The following is a 9,956-nucleotide window of genomic DNA, read 5'->3' as shown; positions in this document are numbered from 1 at the left end:
CTAACCCTAACCCTAACCCTAACCCTAACCCTAACCCTACCCTAACCCTAACCCTAACCCTAACCCTAACCCTACCCCTAACCCTAACCCTACCCTAACCCTAACCCTAACCCTAACCCTAACCCTAACCCCTAACCCTAACCCTAACCCTAACCCTAACCCTAACCCTAACCCTAACCCTAACCCTAACCTAACCCTAACCCTAACCCTAACCCTAACCCTAACCCTAACCCTAACCCTAACCCTAACCCTAACCCTAACCCTAACCCCTAACCCTAACCCTAACCCTAACCCTAACCCTAACCCTAACCCTAACCCTAACCCTAACCCTAACCCTAACCCTAACCCTAACCCTAACCCTAACCCTAACCCTAACCCTAACCCTAACCCTAACCCTAACCTAACCCTAACCCTAACCCTAACCCTAACCCTAACCTAACCCTAACCCTAACCCTAACCCTAACCCTAACCCTAACCCTAACCCTAACCCTAACCCTAACCCTAACCCTAACCCTAACCCTAACCCTAACCCTAACCCTAACCCTAACCCTAACCCTAACCCTAACCCTAACCCTAACCCTAACCCTAACCCTAACCCTAACCCTACCCTAACCCTAACCCTAACCCTAACCCTAACCTAACCCTAACCCTAACCCTAACCCTAACCCTAACCCTAACCCTAACCCTAACCCTAACCCTAACCTAACCCTAACCCTAACCCTAACCCTAACCCTAACCCTAACCCTAACCCTAACCCTAACCCTAACCCTAACCCTAACCCTAACCCTAACCCTAACCCTAACCCTAACCCTAACCCTAACCCTAACCCTAACCCTAACCCTAACCCTAACCTAACCCTAACCCTAACCCTAACCCTAACCCTAACCCTAACCCTAACCCTAACCCTAACCCTAACCCTAACCCTAACCCTAACCTAACCCTAACCCTAACCCTAACCCTAACCCTAACCCAACCTAACCCTAACCCTAACCCTAACCCTAACCCTAACCCTAACCCTAACCCTAACCCTAACCCTAACCCTAACCCTAACCCTAACCCTAACCCTAACCCTAACCCTAACCCTAACCCTAACCCTAACCCTAACCCTAACCCTAACCCTAACCCTAACCCTAACCCTAACCCTAACCCTAACCCTAACCCTAACCCTAACCCTAACCCTAACCCTAACCCTAACCCTAACCCTAACCCTAACCCTAACCCTAACCCTAACCCTAACCCTAACCCTAACCCTAACCCTAACCCTAACCCTAACCCTAACCCTAACCCTAACCCTAACCCTAACCCTAACCCTAACCCTAACCCTAACCCTAACCCTAACCCTAACCCTAACCCTAACCCTAACCCTAACCCTAACCCTAACCCTAACCCTAACCCTAACCCTAACCCTAACCCTAACCCTAACCCTAACCCTAACCCTAACCCTAACCCTAACCCTAACCCTAACCCTAACCCTAACCCTAACCCTAACCCTAACCCTAACCCTAACCCTAACCCTAACCCTAACCCTAACCCTAACCCTAACCCTAACCCTAACCCTAACCCTAACCCTAACCCTAACCCTAACCCTAACCCTAACCCTAACCCTAACCCTAACCCTAACCCTAACCCTAACCCTAACCCTAACCCTAACCCTAACCCTAACCCTAACCCTAACCCTAACCCTAACCCTAACCCTAACCCTAACCCTAACCCTAACCCTAACCCTAACCCTAACCCTAACCCTAACCCTAACCCTAACCCTAACCCTAACCCTAACCCTAACCCTAACCCTAACCCTAACCCTAACCCTAACCCTAACCCTAACCCTAACCCTAACCCTAACCCTAACCCTAACCCTAACCCTAACCCTAACCCTAACCCTAACCCTAACCCTAACCCTAACCCTAACCCTAACCCTAACCCTAACCCTAACCCTAACCCTAACCCTAACCCTAACCCTAACCCTAACCCTAACCCTAACCCTAACCCTAACCCTAACCCTAACCCTAACCCTAACCCTAACCCTAACCCTAACCCTAACCCTAACCCTAACCCTAACCCTAACCCTAACCCTAACCCTAACCCTAACCCTAACCCTAACCCTAACCCTAACCCTAACCCTAACCCTAACCCTAACCCTAACCCTAACCCTAACCCTAACCCTAACCCTAACCCTAACCCTAACCCTAACCCTAACCCTAACCCTAACCCTAACCCTAACCCTAACCCTAACCCTAACCCTAACCCTAACCCTAACCCTAACCCTAACCCTAACCCTAACCCTAACCCTAACCCTAACCCTAACCCTAACCCTAACCCTAACCCTAACCCTAACCCTAACCCTAACCCTAACCCTAACCCTAACCCTAACCCTAACCCTAACCCTAACCCTAACCCTAACCCTAACCCTAACCCTAACCCTAACCCTAACCCTAACCCTAACCCTAACCCTAACCCTAACCCTAACCCTAACCCTAACCCTAACCCTAACCCTAACCCTAACCCTAACCCTAACCCTAACCCTAACCCTAACCCTAACCCTAACCCTAACCCTAACCCTAACCCTAACCCTAACCCTAACCCTAACCCTAACCCTAACCCTAACCCTAACCCTAACCCTAACCCTAACCCTAACCCTAACCCTAACCCTAACCCTAACCCTAACCCTAACCCTAACCCTAACCCTAACCCTAACCCTAACCCTAACCCTAACCCTAACCCTAACCCTAACCCTAACCCTAACCCTAACCCTAACCCTAACCCTAACCCTAACCCTAACCCTAACCCTAACCCTAACCCTAACCCTAACCCTAACCCTAACCCTAACCCTAACCCTAACCCTAACCCTAACCCTAACCCTAACCCTAACCCTAACCCTAACCCTAACCCTAACCCTAACCCTAACCCTAACCCTAACCCTAACCCTAACCCTAACCCTAACCCTAACCCTAACCCTAACCCTAACCCTAACCCTAACCCTAACCCTAACCCTAACCCTAACCCTAACCCTAACCCTAACCCTAACCCTAACCCTAACCCTAACCCTAACCCTAACCCTAACCCTAACCCTAACCCTAACCCTAACCCTAACCCTAACCCTAACCCTAACCCTAACCCTAACCCTAACCCTAACCCTAACCCTAACCCTAACCCTAACCCTAACCCTAACCCTAACCCTAACCCTAACCCTAACCCTAACCCTAACCCTAACCCTAACCCTAACCCTAACCCTAACCCTAACCCTAACCCTAACCCTAACCCTAACCCTAACCCTAACCCTAACCCTAACCCTAACCCTAACCCTAACCCTAACCCTAACCCTAACCCTAACCCTAACCCTAACCCTAACCCTAACCCTAACCCTAACCCTAACCCTAACCCTAACCCTAACCCTAACCCTAACCCTAACCCTAACCCTAACCCTAACCCTAACCCTAACCCTAACCCTAACCCTAACCCTAACCCTAACCCTAACCCTAACCCTAACCCTAACCCTAACCCTAACCCTAACCCTAACCCTAACCCTAACCCTAACCCTAACCCTAACCCTAACCCTAACCCTAACCCTAACCCTAACCCTAACCCTAACCCTAACCCTAACCCTAACCCTAACCCTAACCCTAACCCTAACCCTAACCCTAACCCTAACCCTAACCCTAACCCTAACCCTAACCCTAACCCTAACCCTAACCCTAACCCTAACCCTAACCCTAACCCTAACCCTAACCCTAACCCTAACCCTAACCCTAACCCTAACCCTAACCCTAACCCTAACCCTAACCCTAACCCTAACCCTAACCCTAACCCTAACCCTAACCCTAACCCTAACCCTAACCCTAACCCTAACCCTAACCCTAACCCTAACCCTAACCCTAACCCTAACCCTAACCCTAACCCTAACCCTAACCCTAACCCTAACCCTAACCCTAACCCTAACCCTAACCCTAACCCTAACCCTAACCCTAACCCTAACCCTAACCCTAACCCTAACCCTAACCCTAACCCTAACCCTAACCCTAACCCTAACCCTAACCCTAACCCTAACCCTAACCCTAACCCTAACCCTAACCCTAACCCTAACCCTAACCCTAACCCTAACCCTAACCCTAACCCTAACCCTAACCCTAACCCTAACCCTAACCCTAACCCTAACCCTAACCCTAACCCTAACCCTAACCCTAACCCTAACCCTAACCCTAACCCTAACCCTAACCCTAACCCTAACCCTAACCCTAACCCTAACCCTAACCCTAACCCTAACCCTAACCCTAACCCTAACCCTAACCCTAACCCTAACCCTAACCCTAACCCTAACCCTAACCCTAACCCTAACCCTAACCCTAACCCTAACCCTAACCCTAACCCTAACCCTAACCCTAACCCTAACCCTAACCCTAACCCTAACCCTAACCCTAACCCTAACCCTAACCCTAACCCTAACCCTAACCCTAACCCTAACCCTAACCCTAACCCTAACCCTAACCCTAACCCTAACCCTAACCCTAACCCTAACCCTAACCCTAACCCTAACCCTAACCCTAACCCTAACCCTAACCCTAACCCTAACCCTAACCCTAACCCTAACCCTAACCCTAACCCTAACCCTAACCCTAACCCTAACCCTAACCCTAACCCTAACCCTAACCCTAACCCTAACCCTAACCCTAACCCTAACCCTAACCCTAACCCTAACCCTAACCCTAACCCTAACCCTAACCCTAACCCTAACCCTAACCCTAACCCTAACCCTAACCCTAACCCTAACCCTAACCCTAACCCTAACCCTAACCCTAACCCTAACCCTAACCCTAACCCTAACCCTAACCCTAACCCTAACCCTAACCCTAACCCTAACCCTAACCCTAACCCTAACCCTAACCCTAACCCTAACCCTAACCCTAACCCTAACCCTAACCCTAACCCTAACCCTAACCCTAACCCTAACCCTAACCCTAACCCTAACCCTAACCCTAACCCTAACCCTAACCCTAACCCTAACCCTAACCCTAACCCTAACCCTAACCCTAACCCTAACCCTAACCCTAACCCTAACCCTAACCCTAACCCTAACCCTAACCCTAACCCTAACCCTAACCCTAACCCTAACCCTAACCCTAACCCTAACCCTAACCCTAACCCTAACCCTAACCCTAACCCTAACCCTAACCCTAACCCTAACCCTAACCCTAACCCTAACCCTAACCCTAACCCTAACCCTAACCCTAACCCTAACCCTAACCCTAACCCTAACCCTAACCCTAACCCTAACCCTAACCCTAACCCTAACCCTAACCCTAACCCTAACCCTAACCCTAACCCTAACCCTAACCCTAACCCTAACCCTAACCCTAACCCTAACCCTAACCCTAACCCTAACCCTAACCCTAACCCTAACCCTAACCCTAACCCTAACCCTAACCCTAACCCTAACCCTAACCCTAACCCTAACCCTAACCCTAACCCTAACCCTAACCCTAACCCTAACCCTAACCCTAACCCTAACCCTAACCCTAACCCTAACCCTAACCCTAACCCTAACCCTAACCCTAACCCTAACCCTAACCCTAACCCTAACCCTAACCCTAACCCTAACCCTAACCCTAACCCTAACCCTAACCCTAACCCTAACCCTAACCCTAACCCTAACCCTAACCCTAACCCTAACCCTAACCCTAACCCTAACCCTAACCCTAACCCTAACCCTAACCCTAACCCTAACCCTAACCCTAACCCTAACCCTAACCCTAACCCTAACCCTAACCCTAACCCTAACCCTAACCCTAACCCTAACCCTAACCCTAACCCTAACCCTAACCCTAACCCTAACCCTAACCCTAACCCTAACCCTAACCCTAACCCTAACCCTAACCCTAACCCTAACCCTAACCCTAACCCTAACCCTAACCCTAACCCTAACCCTAACCCTAACCCTAACCCTAACCCTAACCCTAACCCTAACCCTAACCCTAACCCTAACCCTAACCCTAACCCTAACCCTAACCCTAACCCTAACCCTAACCCTAACCCTAACCCTAACCCTAACCCTAACCCTAACCCTAACCCTAACCCTAACCCTAACCCTAACCCTAACCCTAACCCTAACCCTAACCCTAACCCTAACCCTAACCCTAACCCTAACCCTAACCCTAACCCTAACCCTAACCCTAACCCTAACCCTAACCCTAACCCTAACCCTAACCCTAACCCTAACCCTAACCCTAACCCTAACCCTAACCCTAACCCTAACCCTAACCCTAACCCTAACCCTAACCCTAACCCTAACCCTAACCCTAACCCTAACCCTAACCCTAACCCTAACCCTAACCCTAACCCTAACCCTAACCCTAACCCTAACCCTAACCCTAACCCTAACCCTAACCCTAACCCTAACCCTAACCCTAACCCTAACCCTAACCCTAACCCTAACCCTAACCCTAACCCTAACCCTAACCCTAACCCTAACCCTAACCCTAACCCTAACCCTAACCCTAACCCTAACCCTAACCCTAACCCTAACCCTAACCCTAACCCTAACCCTAACCCTAACCCTAACCCTAACCCTAACCCTAACCCTAACCCTAACCCTAACCCTAACCCTAACCCTAACCCTAACCCTAACCCTAACCCTAACCCTAACCCTAACCCTAACCCTAACCCTAACCCTAACCCTAACCCTAACCCTAACCCTAACCCTAACCCTAACCCTAACCCTAACCCTAACCCTAACCCTAACCCTAACCCTAACCCTAACCCTAACCCTAACCCTAACCCTAACCCTAACCCTAACCCTAACCCTAACCCTAACCCTAACCCTAACCCTAACCCTAACCCTAACCCTAACCCTAACCCTAACCCTAACCCTAACCCTAACCCTAACCCTAACCCTAACCCTAACCCTAACCCTAACCCTAACCCTAACCCTAACCCTAACCCTAACCCTAACCCTAACCCTAACCCTAACCCTAACCCTAACCCTAACCCTAACCCTAACCCTAACCCTAACCCTAACCCTAACCCTAACCCTAACCCTAACCCTAACCCTAACCCTAACCCTAACCCTAACCCTAACCCTAACCCTAACCCTAACCCTAACCCTAACCCTAACCCTAACCCTAACCCTAACCCTAACCCTAACCCTAACCCTAACCCTAACCCTAACCCTAACCCTAACCCTAACCCTAACCCTAACCCTAACCCTAACCCTAACCCTAACCCTAACCCTAACCCTAACCCTAACCCTAACCCTAACCCTAACCCTAACCCTAACCCTAACCCTAACCCTAACCCTAACCCTAACCCTAACCCTAACCCTAACCCTAACCCTAACCCTAACCCTAACCCTAACCCTAACCCTAACCCTAACCCTAACCCTAACCCTAACCCTAACCCTAACCCTAACCCTTCGGGCACGGAAATCAGCCCCCGCTCTAACCTCAACATTCTCCCTGACCTGACTCCCGGCCCTGGGGACCTGCGGGTCCCATTCTCAGACCCCAGCCCGGGTCCGGGGCCATGTTCTGGCCCGGACCCGGGCCCCCTTAGTCCCTCTGTTGAGGGACCCAGCCGGGCCAAACCCCCTTCCCCCCTGAGAACAACGGGGCACTATCGGGCCTGTGTGGCGGAGGTCTATCGGGCCGCCCTCCCAGATAGCCAGACCAGCGATCTGAGCTGGCGACCCAACTTCAGCCTCAACCTCACGGGGGGCTCGGGCCACAGCGGTGGGGGACAGGAGGGGAACATGGATCTCATAGACCTCGCTGTCCCCGGGGATAACATCGCCCCTTGCACCAATGTGGCCGTAAGGGCCTTGGAACCGCCACTGCAGTCAATCGGAGGGGTGGGGGGTTCCCAGAGGTGGGGGGATCCCCCACCCCCCTCCGAGGGGGCCCCCGGGGGCAGGAAACCCACCCGCCACCCCAACACCTTCCACAAGGGGGCACAGTGGGACTTGGAGGTGGGGGCGCCGGTCCTAATAATAGGCGATTCCAATCTGTCCAGGATCCACCAATACCACCATCCTATGGTCCAAATAGACAGCTTTCCGGGGGCCCAGATCCATCATATGAAAGAGGTTCTGCTTAAACTGGGGCCCTGCCTCACGACCCAGAAGGTGGTACTCTCTCTGGGCCTGAATAACTGCCTGAGGGGGAACAAGCCCTTGACTATGAAAAAGCAGTTCCAACAACTCATGTCAAGGGCCAGGATTGTCTTCCCTCGGGCAGAGATTTGGGTCCCGCTGATCCAGTTCTCCTCGCGCCTCCCGCCGCAGGCCCAAAGGCTGCTGCGGGAGCTGAACCTGTTCATCGGGGAGAATTTCAAAACTCTGACGGGGATCTCGGAGGATCGGTTTGAGACTCACCCAAAGGATCCAGTCCATTGGACGCCAGAGACGGCGGAGGGGATCCTCCATTCCTGGATGGTGCAGTTAAACTGAGGACGGGGGTACCTGCGGATTCAAATCAGCCCCATTCAAATATCTTAAATCTTTCTGCATCTTTGGTTTTAACTCGGGATGAGGAGAGGGTGTTGGAGAGGGGCCTCTTCTTTATACCTACCCCCCAGGCGGTGGACAGGCAGACGCTGCGCAGAGACCTGCACAGGTACCATAGACGTCTCAAGCTCCTGGACCATTTCGGGTACGAGACGGACTTCGCTCGGGACCCCTTTGTGGGCCCCTCCACCTGGGAACCGAAAGGGGATGGGGTAGCAGCACCTATCAAAAAACTAATAAAACAGGATAATCGGGATTTGAAGAGGGTCTGTTGGGCTGGGGAAAAGGAGGAAAACCTATCAAGGGGGGAAAGAGAAGCTTTGCAGACATTAAAATCAAACTCAGGGATAGTAATCAAACCAGCAGACAAAGGGTCAAAAATAGTGATCATGGACAGAAATCAATACTTAACGGAGGCGTACAGACAGCTGAATAATGCGGCCCATTACTCACCTTTATCTTGCTCAGTGCAATTGGAGACCCAAACAACAATCCGGGGGATCCTAGAGGGCCTGCATCACAAAAAAATCATAACAGCGAAACAAAAGTATTACCTGATGGGTGAGGATCCTCCACGTCCACGGCAATTTTATCTTCTTCCGAAGATCCACAAAAGCCCGGAGACTTGGACGGTCCCACATAGGATCCCACCTGGCAGACCGATCGTCTCGGACTGCGGGAGTGAATCCTATAGAGTAGCAGAATTCATTGATCACTACATTAACCCTTTGTCACAGCTACATGATAGCTATATCCGGGACACTTATGAGTTTGTGAACAAACTGAAACATATCATAGTGCCACCCGGTGCAATGCTCTTCACAATTGATATCGACGCACTATATACCAACATCGAAACCCAATTGGGCTTGAAAGCAGTGCGCGATATCTTCCTCCAATACCCAGATCCCGCCAGGCCGGACGAGGCCCTTCTCACACTTTTAGAGCTTGGTCTCACCAGAAACGACTTTGAGTTCAATTCGGAATTATTCCTACAGATCCATGGTACCGCAATGGGTAAAAAGTTCGCCCCGGCCTACGCGAACATCTACATGGCGGACTGGGAACGAACAGTCTTCCCCAAATGCGACCACTTACCTCTGTTATATATAAGATATCTGGACGATATCTTCGGGATCTGGAGTCATTCCAAAGCGGCTTTCAGTGGCTTCATCACAGTCTTGAATAACCACCACCCCCCAATAACCGTCAAATATAATCTTCAACCGGAAAAGATTGAGTTCCTGGACACAGAAGTATTCATAAGGAGAGTAAACAGTGGAGAGAGTGGGCTTGGTACGAGGGTGTACTTCAAGCCAACCGACACCCATGCACTTCTACACAGGTCAAGTTACCACCCGAAACACACATACAGGGGAATTGTAAAGTCACAATTGATACGGTACCTTAGGATCTGTACTGTGCCTGAGGATGCCGAGTCGGCAACAAGAATCCTTTTCCGGGC

This window comes from Clinocottus analis, unplaced genomic scaffold (genome assembly GCF_023055335.1).
Source record: "Clinocottus analis isolate CAN_PGR_092001 unplaced genomic scaffold, fCliAna1.0.p SCAF_52, whole genome shotgun sequence".
Classification (NCBI taxonomy): Eukaryota; Metazoa; Chordata; class Actinopteri; order Perciformes; family Cottidae; genus Clinocottus; species Clinocottus analis.
Note: the sequence above shows the minus strand (reverse complement) of the source record.